Source organism: Akebia trifoliata, chromosome 13, assembly GCF_017979445.1.
Source record: "Akebia trifoliata isolate Shusen 1 chromosome 13, ASM1797944v1, whole genome shotgun sequence".
Lineage (NCBI taxonomy): Eukaryota > Viridiplantae > Streptophyta > Magnoliopsida > Ranunculales > Lardizabalaceae > Akebia > Akebia trifoliata.
In genome coordinates, this window is record NC_141387.1 from 7,298,993 (window position 1) to 7,307,458 (window position 8,466).

General features: G+C 33.3%; 1 long non-coding RNA gene across 2 annotated transcripts; it reads right to left on the reverse strand.

Moving 5' to 3' along the window:
• Window positions 1-4,124: 4,124 nt before the first annotated feature.
• LOC147387639 (uncharacterized) lies at window positions 4,125-7,650 on the reverse strand. 2 transcript variants are annotated; one of them, XR_015171505.1, is made up of 3 exons: window positions 7,369-7,650; window positions 5,725-5,766; window positions 4,125-4,355 (listed from the first exon to the last, which is right to left on the reverse strand). It is a non-coding gene; the product is annotated as an uncharacterized LOC147387639 (long non-coding RNA). The 2 variants fall into 2 exon arrangements; XR_015171504.1 differs by having other exon boundaries at window positions 4,126-4,340; window positions 5,735-5,766; window positions 7,369-7,648.
• Window positions 7,651-8,466: the final 816 nt, after the last annotated feature.

Consider the following 8,466-nt stretch of genomic DNA (forward strand, 5'->3'; position numbering starts at 1 on the left):
GAGTTTAATTGACAAGTTGTATAAAAATAGGTATTTAATTACAAATAATTTTAAAATAAAATAAATTAAAAATAAATAAATAAATCTTATTAGCGGTGGCCATTACCGCCACTATAAGCATTCAAAATTGTATTTATAGCTATGGTAAAAAATTAATTAGCGGCGGTTTTTAACCATCACCATAGATCTCACTCATATCTATAGCGACAGTAATACATTATTAGCGGCGGTTTCGGACCGTCACTATGGGACTCACTTATATCTATAGCGACGGTAATACAACATATTAGCGGCGGTTTTTGACCGTCACTATAGGGCTCATATGACCTTTTAGCGACACCACCTATAGTGGCGTTACACGTGACCATCACTATTACTGATAGCGGCGGTTTTTGACCCCCGCTAAAAACCTCAAATTTTGTAGTGCACATTAATTGATTTCAAAGTTTTCAAAAGGGCCTTTTCTTCTTCTTCTTCTTCTTCTCTCTCTCTCTCTCTCTCTCTCTCTCTCTCTCTCATTTAGGATTTTATAAAATACATCTTTTTTCTCTTCCTCTCTCCTCCTTCCCTGGGTTTATTTCGTCTCTCTAATGTCATTTCTCATTTCATCTATTTTGAATCCATTAACATTCAATCTATCCAAACTTCACTTTTGGACCGTGGCATCAATCATCTATGTTGGATTGATACAAACAACAAATTTATAAGATTCATTGAAGCTTTTAACATTTTGTTGCATTTTTATGATCTCTTGATCCATCATTTTTGGAAAAATAAATCGTATGTGGTGTTGTAGGTTAATGGATGTAATTACTGTCATTTTCATTTTCCACTCATATGCATTCTTCTAGTCTTTATGATAAATTTGGGTGTCCAAGTCAAAACTAATTAACAAGGAGTGGAGAGACCTATGAGCTTATAAGAAGAGAGACAAGGCAATGAGTATCCGATGAGAGACTAAACTTAATACACCCTCGCACTTGTGGGCGTCGTGAGCCGGACTGGGATAAAGCATGGGAAGATATGATTGGATGACATGGAGGAGAGAAAAATCAACTCTGATACCATGATAAATTTGAGAGTCCAACTCAAAACCAATTGATAATGAGTGGGGGGAAGCCCAAGAGCTTATAAGGAGAGAGAGACAAGGCAATGAGCGTCCGATGCGAGTTAAACTCAACACTTCATAAATAGAGTCAAAAAGTTTTTGGTGAAGTGTGTTCCACTTGTGCTCCGGAGCGAATGTTGGGTTCGGTTCAAGCTATGGTTTGATGAAGTTGGGTTTGGCTACTGCTAATTAGGCTGATCGAATTGAATCTTTATCCATTCCCTCGAAGAGGATGTGAATCCATTAACCCATTTCTAAGAGGGAATATTAAAACTTGAGCTCAATCAGATTGGGCCTAAAGGTAGTCAGTCCTTTCCAGCTTAATACAATAGCCCATCATGATGGTTCACTTATATATGCATGTATTGATACGACCTTACTTTTTTGTGAGGAATAAATATTAGATCTCATGTGTATAAATAAGGATGATGGATGTGTTTCAGTATTTGATCACATCCTGATTCCTGATCAACTTTGTGTCCTCATGTCATCTATCATCGAATGTTCTAATTAAAGAATGTAAATTAAAAAATCACTCAACTTATTTACCAAGTGTCGAAATTTCAATTGAGGATGCAAACTTGATCTTGATCCGAATGTGATCAAATACATCATCATTAGTATTTACATCGCATGGATTCACATCCTCTTTAAGGGAACGGATAAAGATTCAATTTGTTTGAGCACAAACCAAGTATCAGAAGTCAAGTGTTGCCAAATATGACAAGCAAGAGTGCCTTGTCAAGTGCCCATGTAACGAGTATCATTGTAACAAACCAGGGAGATAATCAATTTGGGGAAAAAACCAGCGAGTTTGTCACTTTAAACTTGTGATCTCGTTACTTTGAAAAATCTGCTATTTCTTACAATCATGTTTTGGTAATTAAAATGACCATTAAGCCGGATTCATAAATTCGTCAAAAGTTGTTCTATATAAAATATGACCATTTACTTAAGTAAATGAAACAGTGGAGAAAGTGTGACGTGTGAACTTGATGTCTCTCACTGTGGTTCTACACTTGGTCTCAAAAAAAATTTGGTTTCTTGAATCTTCCTCCCCATTTAATAAACAAAATTTGTCATGTCTTTCAAAGTTCAGATGATTTAGACTTACCTCCCTTGACTATTGACTTTAAATCAAGAAAAACAAAAGACAAAAGTATTCATTCCTTCATGGTAAAAATAAGTAAATACAGCAAAAGTATATGAATTGCCTTGCAAGTCATATTCTTTCAAATAATCAAAGGGATGTTGGTCAAGAAACCCATTTTCTTACGGTTCCAAGAGGAAAGAAAATGCATGGAGGCACCCATGAAGGCGTTGGAAACACTTTCAATGAAATCGGTCAAGATTTTTGACAATGGTGAACATTTCTAGTTTTTGTTGTCATTTTTAAATTTGACATTTTTCATGCAAATTTTAATTTCTCGCTTTTTAATAACATAAAACTTGGCCTTGATTTAAATCCTATTGAACCCACCTTCACCGTTGCTAACCATTAATCCCTTGCTTGTTGGCAAAACAATAATAAATAAATAACTCAGCATGACTCTAGATCAAGGTATTAAATTTCGATTTCGATATCTATTTTGGTTAGTCAGGAAATGAAATTATTTCGTGAAAATATTTGGATCAGTATGAAAATAAAAGCAATTTTTGAAAATGATAGAAATATTGAAGAAATTTTCATTGAAATAATAAGAAATGATATAATAATAGACATTCAAACACACTAATTACGTAATTAAAATACAATAAACAATTATATGGAGTGTGAACTTGAAGATCAACAACATTTTGCTACACATATATTAAAAGTCTAACTATGAAAAATAATAATACTTAATTAACATGGAAATAATAATATTTTTTTATATAGATAAGTTGGACTTGAACGCAAGACCTTAAAGTTGATTTTTAATGTGTCAAACCAACTTACTATGTAAAATATTGAAACAAGGTTGATTGTGTGCGTGCCTATATAAACATATTAATATATGTTTAGAATACAATAAAATAAGATAAATAGATAACTAACTAATCATAATTCATTCATATTAACGAATAAATGTTATATGCAACTTTTTATTAGTAAATATTATGTTTGATATACAAGTTTTTTCATAAAGCAATTATAAGTTTGTTTTTCAAAAAAGATTATTTTGATAGAATTTTACCATTCATCGAAATATTTTATTTTTATACATAAATTTGATTATTTCGGTCGAAATATTTTGCGAAATGAATAATAATTTTCCATCGAAATATATACAAAAAGAAAATGTCGATTAAATTTCGTGTCAGAACTAATGAAAATGAAAATATTTTAGAAGCTAAAGAGTCGTACTGGAGTGATGTTAATAATTTACTTGATTAACACTTTGTGGGGGGCATGGGTGCTTCACAGTTGTTTCTCGATGAAAAGCATGTATGATTTTGATTATGTACACATCAACATCAGCAAAGTGTGAATCGATGTAAAGTTGAAAGTCACTCCAACATCATTCTTCCTCGAAACATAATCTTCTTATGTAATCTAAACGGTAAGTTATAATTGATGGAGCGCCTGAACCCAAACAGTTGTAGTGGGCGTGTTAGCCGTTGCAATGTTGAAATGCGGTCCATTACAGTTTTACGACCATTGACCCGCATTACACTTACAGATGCGCGCATTTTAGAAAGAAATTAATTAAAAAATATTAACAGTTTTTGTCTTTGATGGTTATCAGAGAAAAAATAGATACACCCTCCACTACATGATAAAAAAAAAACAGCAGAGGTGCTTCAATAGTTATAAAGGAAATAACACAAAAAACAGTTGATAATGTGCGCCAAAAAATCATGACTTCTTTGGGTTGAAGACCAATCAATGGTCCATTAATAAGATTAGAAAATTTAGAATATTGTAGACCCTTCGCAAAGCAATGTGTAATAGTACACAAAGAAAACATGCACCATCCGATGGGGGAATCCCACCTAGGAAACTTCCTAACACAAAAATAGTCGACAGATTGGATATTCTACCCATATGATTCATCACAACATTTTAGATGGTTAGAAATAATGAAGTACCGAATGATATGTGTGTGCCACAAGTACCTCTTTGTCCTCAGTGAACATTTACTCATCGGTCTTTGAATTATAAACAGATGGCCACCAAGATCTGTTTACAAGAAGAATTGCTCTGTTTTGATTCCATATAAGGTTTCCAATCTTTGTTAAACTATAGTACCTTGACAAACAGAAACTAAAATTGCCAGTTAATATTTATAACATTGGAATGAGTCACTTCCAGCACTCTAAAACACAGCAAGTCAATTTTGCAAATCCTATATGAAAGATTATGATATTATGCAATTCATGTGTTGTCATATCATATAATAATTGAGTTTCACTTGCATTTCCACAAAATAAAATATAACAGGGAAGACCACAAACAAGTATAAGTAGAGGGAAGCTACAAATAGGTATAGTTGTATCTAACAGGATGGAATATTATATACCAACCAAAATAATACCATCTTCAAGCTAATGTCTCTTAAAAAATTATAAACAGGCTATACTTTGCCTCATTTACCTATTACAATAATACGACCAACTAATTTGTAGGAGCAAAGCACAACATTCCCTCCAAGTTAAACCCACTAACACAATTTAAAAAGAAAAAAAGATATTTAACTCCAATTGTTGTAAAGTTTGTAAAACGATACTTACTTCTGCCTTACCGTCTACCACAATACCAAGAATTGAATCCTCCATACAAAGTACATACTGTGAACAACTAAACTCACAATCCTAAGAAATACTGACTCTTTAATTTGTGTTTCCTTAACTCATCATGCACTGATAGTATGTATGAAAATGCCTAGGAGCAGAGTTCTAGGTTGAGATCATGAGAAAAAGAGATCTATATGGAGGTGTAAAATATCTCGAATAAGCATATAAACGACTGAAAAAAATAGAAAAATAGTCATAAGGGAGCATTCATAGAGTAATGACAAAGTAACAGCTTAACTTGTCTAGGAAATAAGATCTTCAACAACATTTGTTTTAAACGGTTATTTATGTTCATAAGCAAAGCTACATTCAGGTTAGGTTCTATCTACTCTAAAGTACAAAAAACAAAAAAAAAAAATTTACGCAAACAAATAAAAACATAGAATCTAACGTGCTTGCGTGGCATGAATGTTCATCAATATTAGGCCACCTTTTCAGTCATGACAAAAGAAACCACACCAATGAAGCTATCTTTCATCTAAACAAGACCTTAAATTGGATCTTCAAAACTTTGAACGTACGTGTGTGGCTCAAAAAAAACCGTGGGTTGGTTTTCTAACAAGTCAATTCAAGTAAGCAAAAGAGCAGAAGCAGAGATTAAAACAAAAATCCAATTTTCCCATGTATGAATTGTCTAATTTATATAAGAGGGAATGACACCTATTGTAAAGGTTCCTATAACTTAGGATAGTAGTTTGGTCGAATGTTTGATATAAATTTTTAGGTGGGCCATTCATATTGGTGGAAACATACAACTTATGTTTCCTTAACACACACAAACCACTTTACAAATTTATAGCATGCAGACACTCAGTAGCATAAGAAACTTGCATGGTTACCTTTACAAACCTCAACCCATCAACATTTGTTGTCAATAAAACCTGCAAAGGAACACAAATTGTTGAGCCAATGAAGGGATATTAAGCACCAATGGTGTTAGCTAATCAACTATTTACCCACAGAATAGTGGTGCAGAAACCACACTATACATAGCAAATATGCAAATAAGCTGGTAGAACATACACACACTTGAGGAACTCATGAGCCATAGTGACCAAGAAGAAATGCAGCTAACCTCTTATAATACCATAGAGGAGGTGTAGAAACCACACTGTACATACCAAATCTGCAAATAAGCTTGTAGAACACACATGCACATAAGGAACTCATGAGGCATAGTGACAAAGGAGAAATGCATCTAACCTGTTATAATACCATAGACCTTGGTTCAATTCCCCATGATTTCACCATGCACTTGACCAACATCGAATTGGAAGTCATACATATAATAAAATAGGAGGATTGTCAAGTGATCTAAACAAGTTAACTGAGCGCATTGAATGATAAATTAAGAATCAAGTGATCCTTTTGTCTATATGAGAATTAGCAATACTATCCTACCCAAGTATCGAATGTATTTGTTCTTAAAGAATACACTGAAACATCTATCTTTGTATGATGTAGGAAAAGAAACAAGTGAATTGTGATAGTAATAACTTTGAATTGTTATAGAAGATGGAATTTCGTGTATCCTCTTTGACTCCTCATCCACCCCCCCCCCCCCCTCTACGAATACATTTGGAGAAAAAACACCTACACCTACACTATAGCGAAACTAACTTTTGATATTAAACCAAAGTGCACTTGTTTATAAGGGATATATCCCATAGTAGTGCACTTCATCTTGGTGGGTAAATGCCACTAAGCCATATCAACCACTGATCTCCGTCTACACAAGTCTTCTATATAAACTTTTTCATGTAAAACTATGCAAATTACTTGACAAACCTTTCCCCAAAAGCAGTTCCAATAATTCTGATGATACCCTAAACACTGAATTTTCCACTAAAATGAAGGTACCAACAAAATTGCAGACAAATTACATGAAACATATAGCTATGCTACAAAATCTAATCTAAAATCTTTTCAATAAATTTTCTACTGATAAAAAAAAATCCCTAGAAACTGATGATAGAAATATTAATTCGAAATTGAAACACACACACAAACAACGATAGAGAGAGAAATTTAACTTATCCTTTCAAAATAAATAATGAAACAAAATTTATGTTGAAGTTGGAAAAAATAGCAGATTCTAGGGTTCAAATAGAACAAAATCACAAATTAATTGAAGAAAAATAGGATTTTGTTTAGGTTTCTTATTGGTTTGCCTTCCTTCGAACTTCTATTTGGCCCCAACAACTGTCTAAGTTGAATATGTTGAAACCGAGATGAAGAAGAGGAGTTTAAGAGATAAAAATCAGTATATGATTTCTGAAATCAAGATGAAGAATAGGGTTTGCTTTCGTTTTCTCAAAATCGAGAAGATCGAAGATGAAAGAAGATACAATTCATAGATTTAACAGATTTGTAAACGAATCCATAAAGTTCTAAGCCAAATCACAAAAGAAACATCGATTTAGAGGGAATTAGAGAGAAAATTTGATCCAATGAAGGTTTCTAATTCTAAAATGAAAACTTACTGTATATGAGATTCGATTTGCAGGAAAGTTGAGACTCAGCCGATCTACAGGTAGAATAGGTAGGGTTTGAAATCCGATTGAAAACACTTCGAATTTGTCGAAATAGAGTTAGGGTTTCAAATGAGAGGAGAAAAATGAGAAGAATTGCAGAAATCAAGACATCGTTGTCGAGCTTTCGTTCCAATCGACGATTTTGTTCTCCCTGTTAGAAAATGAGACTTAAAATCTCTCCTCTCGAAGTTTTTCATGTAAAAGGGTCTCTTTAGAAACAGTTTTGAAAAGTAAAACGGCTTAAAACCGTATTAAATTAAAAACGGCTAATTACCGTTTTACGTTGTCGTTTCTAAATAACAATTTTCTTGTAGTGAAAATAAACTTCTTGAATATGTTTTGTTATCAAAACGTGAAGGCCTATGGGCCACCAAATCGTGGGTCCAACAGTATGTAGAAGATGTAGTTCGTTCTAACAAGCCTAAAGATTATTTTGAGGAGGATTGCTGCCCTATAAAGTAAGTCAACTCGATTTATTTATCTAATATTTCTCTGAATCTATCATGTAACCATACAAAAACCATAGGTGTGATGATGACTTTGGTATTGATCAGGAGATTTTTCTTTGATTTAAAACGGTAGAAGAATAGAAGGTAGAAGGAAGAGGCCTTGGTGTGGTGCATGTTAAAGATCCTCCGAAGATTAAGTTAGTTAAATAGTGATGATCAAAAGAAATGGAGAGTTTGTGTAGAGAAGATGATAGATAGTGTATTTGCAGAGGAGGTCTTCTTCTTTTTTTTAAGACGTATGAGATGATTTTCTGAACACTCTCTTAGTTTTTGAGATGAGATTTTATAGTTCAAATTTTGAGATAAGTGTCATCACACTATTGGGCCAAGTGGATTGCCATATAGGATATGAGTTGGCCAGGGGCTACTAACTTTATCATATCGTTCTATCAGATTAGTTGTGTAAGTTTCAATTTTGCCTACCAACCATTCTTAACTTTAGCCAGGTATTAGGCTAAGCCCCGATAATTTCTTGTTTTGGCTTGCAATGATCCAATGGTGTTGGTGGTTTAAGCTCAATGTAAACACCCCATTTTGC